This window comes from Lepus europaeus, chromosome 10 (genome assembly GCF_033115175.1).
Source record: "Lepus europaeus isolate LE1 chromosome 10, mLepTim1.pri, whole genome shotgun sequence".
Taxonomy (NCBI): Eukaryota; Metazoa; Chordata; class Mammalia; order Lagomorpha; family Leporidae; genus Lepus; species Lepus europaeus.
The window spans coordinates 38,176,870-38,182,231 of NC_084836.1; the positions used below are offsets into that span (position 1 = coordinate 38,176,870).

At 37.7% G+C, this 5,362-nt stretch overlaps 1 pseudogene; it reads left to right on the forward strand.

The window, feature by feature from the left end:
- The first annotated feature begins 1,614 nt into the window (after nucleotides 1–1,614).
- Nucleotides 1,615–4,018, forward strand: LOC133768017 (protein ZGRF1-like; annotated as a pseudogene).
- Nucleotides 4,019–5,362: the final 1,344 nt, after the last annotated feature.

Sequence of the window (5,362 nt, forward strand, 5' to 3'; positions counted from 1 at the left end):
ACAGCTTTGGCCATAGAGAATTGCCTAGACTTAATTTTCAGAGGTCCTGTTGTAATGATAGTTAGGTTTGCTAATCATGTCAAGCACAACATGGAAGTCAGTGATAAAGTCTTTAAAAATATGCATATGATATTGGGAGGCACAATAGGGATGTTTCACAAGAGAATTTAGAAACTGTAAAACATTTTAAAAATTATTTCCATGACTGATTGTTCAAGAACAACTTTAAAGTTTTGGTTTTTCTATTCAAATAAAAAGCAACTGATTTTTTTTAAAAAAACAAATGGCTTAACATTATGACATATGTTCAGTTGACTGCTTTTGAAAATTTGCTTTGGAATTTTTCAAATTTCACTTATAGATATATCTCTTTTTAAAAATTCCTCTCTGGGGCCGGCGCCGTGGCTTAACAGGCTAATCCTCCGCCTTGCAGCGCTGGCACACCGGGTTCTAGTCCCGCTAGGGTGCCGGATTCTATCCCGGTTGCCCCTCTTCCAGGTCAGCTCTCTGCTATGGCCCGGGAAGGCAGTGGAGGATGGCCCAAGGGCTTGGGCCCTGCACCCGCATGGGAGACCAGGAGAAGCACCTGGCTCCTGGCTTCGGATCAGCACGATGCGCCGGCCGCAGCGGCCATTAGAGGGTGAACCAACGAAAAAGGAAGACCTTTCTCTCTGTCTCTCTCTCTCTCACTGTCCACTCTACCTGTCAAAAAAAAAAAAAAATCCTCTCTGATTTTTTGGTGACCCTTAGGTATATGATATGTAAAATGCCTAAATATTTAGCATTATTAATCACCAATTATTTTAAAGCTTATTTTTAGTACTTATCTTAAAATTATTTATAAATTAAAATTTGTATCTTGGACAGAAATCTTCTCAGCTTCCATCAAACTTCCTAAGTTATAATTGTTTAATTCTCTCAAAAGTGGCTTCAAGCTGAACTTTTTCTTTAAATTGCTAAGTTCTATTTCTAACTTATATAATTATAAAAAAATTAAAGGTAAATATGTGTGGGCTCTCGATTCTATTTCATTGATCTATTATGACAATAGTACACTGTTTTGCTTACAAGAGCAGCCTTCAAATTTATAGTCAATTTAATTTCAATAAAGGTGCCAAACACAGTTCATTACAGAAAGAATAACCTTTCTGACAAATGACTCTCAGCTACCAGGTATCCTCATGCAAGAAAATAAGGCTGAAATACTTTATTTACACCATATAAAAACTGATCATAGACCTAACTGTAAGTGACAGCATTATAAAACCTTTAGAAGAACACATAGGCCAAAGTTTTTATGACTCTGAGTTAGAAAAGCCTTCTTAGTTATGGCACCGAAAGCATAGACAAGAAAAACAACACAAATAGATAAGTTGGATTTGAAAATTAAAAATTTCCATGCCCCAAATCCATCATTTAAAAAAAAGCATACATAACCCCCAGAGTGGGAGAAATATTTGTAGCTCATGTAATAATAAGAAACGTATCTAGAATCTATAAAGAAAGCTTACAGCTTAATAATAAAAAGTTAAATAATCTCTCTGTGTAACTTTGACTTTCAAATAAATAACTAAATCTTAAAAAAAAAAAAAAAGAGAGAGAGAGATAAACACTATGCCAACAAACCTTGAGAACACTGCCCCTTGTGAGAACAGAGAAATGGCATTTCTTCAGCTGACTGCTCTGTTCTCTAAGATGAACACAGAAATGCCAAGTGAAAAAGTTGATTCTTGCTCTGAAAGTAAGCATTCAGGTTCTTCACTCACCTGTGAGCCCATGAAAAGAGATAGTTTGACATCTCACTGTTCAGGAGTTTCCCAAACCATCAAAAGCAAAGCACAGACACTAGCTCTTCTGAAGTCCAAGTCTACTAGTAGGTATAAAGAGCTCAATTCTGAGGCTACAGGACATTTACCTCAGGTATACCACGAGGATGTTTAAAAGTTCCTACTAAACCGAAGCGCTTAATTCTGCAGGAGGAGTATGCTGAGGTGAAGACTCCCAGCACCAATTAGAAAATGCTATGGGAAATGAAAGTCGATGGGCTATTGTATTTATCTGTACAGAACTCACCTGTACACTATTCTATGATGGATGGAAACTATACAGAAAGAAAACCCAAAGCCCAGGAAGATGATATACATTTGGATGTGAAAAACCCTTTTGTACAAAAAGAAGTAAAATTCGTTGAGATGGGTACTGAAAAGAGTAAAAAGCATGATGAAGATAAGCCAGGAGGAAATAATGATCAATCCTGGAATCAGGAAATAAAGTTAGCAATTCCTTCCTTCTGTGAAGGTGGCAGCTTCCCGGTTAACCTGTAGTAGAGCAGAAAACGGTGATTTATTATCTGAATCTGACATTCCAGAAAATAATAAAATGTCTTTTAATCAGAATAATGAGATATACATAAAAGAATCTATTTGCGTTATGGAAAATGCTAGGGTGGTTAATGCCTGTGGAATACCAGAAAAAGAGTAAAAACAATCAGTTTTGTGTGTGTCCGAATCAGAACGTCCACAAATTGAGTCGTCTCTGAGTAGCAATTTTAGGATATCTGATGACATTACAGACATATTTTCTAAAAGTCATACTGATAGTGAAGCTCTTAATGGTGTGGGTGAATCTATAAATAATGTAACACAACCGTTTTTGAAGATAACTTTTAATCTGAACCATTTTGAGATCAGTGACACTGAGGATGAATCACAGGAAAGCAACAAAATTTCCCAGAATTCAGAAAATGTAATAAAAGAAATTTTGGTTAATGATAGCAATTCGTGTGTTCAGAAGAGATGTAAGGATATAAGCCATCAAGGTACAGGTAGTGAACATTGCTGGCAAACCTACAGAAACATTTCCTATTAAAGAGATTCTGCCATCACAGTTTTGTGATAAAACTTGTGTGGGTTTCGACATAGAACCTTGCAAAGCTAAAAACCTTGGGAAAAAATAGAGGAAGAGTATCATGACGTAATAAGCAATTTTGATTCACCTTTAGAGTGGACTCATAATGTTTCTGTAGATAATAAAGAAGATGCTAATAAATATCTCCAATAAGTCAGAATTAGCTATGATTTTCCTTCACTCCCAAATAAATCTAAAGATACAAACATAATCACAATCAGACGCCTGAAAACAATAGTCTATTTTCAGAAGATGTTCAACCTCAACCTTCTATTTTAGGAAGTGAATTAGACAAAAGTGATCAGATTTTACCATCAACCTCTAGCAATGACAACAATATCCAACTATTAAAAATACCAATCAGAATCACTCTGGAAGTACAGAGCTTGATAAAGCAAATACTCCAGATTCCAATTCTTTGTTTTACCATCTAGATAAAAGACTTTCTATTTCCACAGGCACCAAACTATATATTCCTGAATCTGAAGATTTGTGAAAGTTTAGACGTTTACCGAATGATCAGATAGAAGTCAAAACTGCCAGACAGAGCAAACAATACTGGAATAATCCTGGAAATTCTTTAGAACTTTCTGGCTTAGTAAATATCATTTCACTTTTAAGGTCACTGTCTGGACACAGTACAGCATTAGACAGCTTGGAAATATTGAAAGAGTAAAATACTACCCTTCAACAACAAGAAACTCAGCAGAGGAGCCAGATTGCTGTCCTAAAGTTAGGAAACCATTTATTACAGTAATTCCACAATCTGTACCCAAATCTCCTCATTGGAACCAGGATTCTCAACAGATACTAAAAGAAAATGAAGTTGAACCAATGAACCATTTCAGTCTTTGCCATTCTTTTCCTCAGGAAGTGAAGAAGAGAATGGTTTTCTACCTGGTACTCCTAAACAAATACAGAAAAAAACCTGTGAGATTAAGGGCACCTGATGAAAGGATCAGCTACTGGTGGTGCAATGACCAGAGGCCACATCTAACAGCTAGGAAGTAGTCAGTTCCCAAGTACTACTGAGGATGAAAACTTCATGACAAAACCTTTTTTGACACCGAAGTTGTCTAGCACTTGTATGCAGAGTTCTTTCAGTGGGTGAAGCTGCCACCTGAGGTACCAGCATCCCATATGGGTGCCAGTTTGAGTCCCAGCTACTCCACTTCTGATCTAGCTCTCTGCTATCGCCTAGGAAAGCAGAAGATGGCCCAAGTCCTTGGACTGTTGCACCTGCATTAGGGACCTGAAAGAAGCTCCCAGCTACTGCCATTGCTGCCATTTGGGGAGTGAACAGCGGATGGAAGACATCTCTCTTTGCCTCTGCCTCTTTGTAACTCTGCCTTTCAAATAAATAAATAAATTTTTAAAAAATAAAGGCTAGGTAATATTCCATCACACACACACACACACACACTCAATTTAACTATTCATTTGTTGAAAGATACTGTGTTTTGGCCGGCGCCGCAGCTCACTAGGCTAATCTTCCGCCTTGCGGCGCCGGCACACCGGGTTCTAGTCCCGGTCGGGGCACCGATCCTGTCCCGGTTGCCCCTCTTCCAGGCCAGCTCTCTGCTGTGGCCAGGGAGTGCAGTGGAGGATGGCCCAAGTCCTTGGGCCCTGCACCCCATGGGAGACCAGGAGAAGCACCTGGCTCCTGCCATCGGATCAGCGCGGTGCGCCGGCCGCAGCGCGCCTACCACGGCGGCCATTGGAGGGTGAACCAACGGCAAAGGAAGACCTTTCTCTCTGTCTCTCTCTCTCACTGTCCACTCTGCCTGTCAAAAAGTAAAAAAAAAAAAAAAAAAAAAAGGAAAGATACTGTGTTTTTTTTCCGTGTCTTGACTGTTTTAACACTGCAATGGGTAATACTGACTATAGTTAATCATCTTGAATTGTATACTGGAAATTCGCTGAGAGAAAATCTGTGTTCTCACCATATACACACAGAGAAATTTCGTGGTACATGTGTTCATTAGTTTGATTACAGTAATAAGTATATGTATTCCAAAACATCATGTTGTCTACATTAAATTATACAGTTTTTATTAAAAATGCCTGAATCAAAAATAAGCAATACATCCCACATATCTTTATGTATCAGTGTATGTACTAAAGCTTCCTCAATCTTTTTTAACCTCATGCCTCTTCATGGCTGCATAGTATGCCAATATATAGACATATTATAATTTTTATTGTCTTAAATTTTATTCAAGGTATACAAATTTCATGTATTTCCCATATAGAGACTCAGGAACAGGATGGAAAGTATCACTACATGTTTTTGTTTTTATAATGTAACTCCACTAGGCTACTGTGACCTTCAGAAGTCCACATCATTTATTTAGTTAACTAAGCTCTATGATAATTAGTTTTAGTTATGGAGATTTTGGTTGTTTTTTTTTCCTTGCTTTATTGTCTTGAGGTAGGAGTTATGTTATTAATGGTA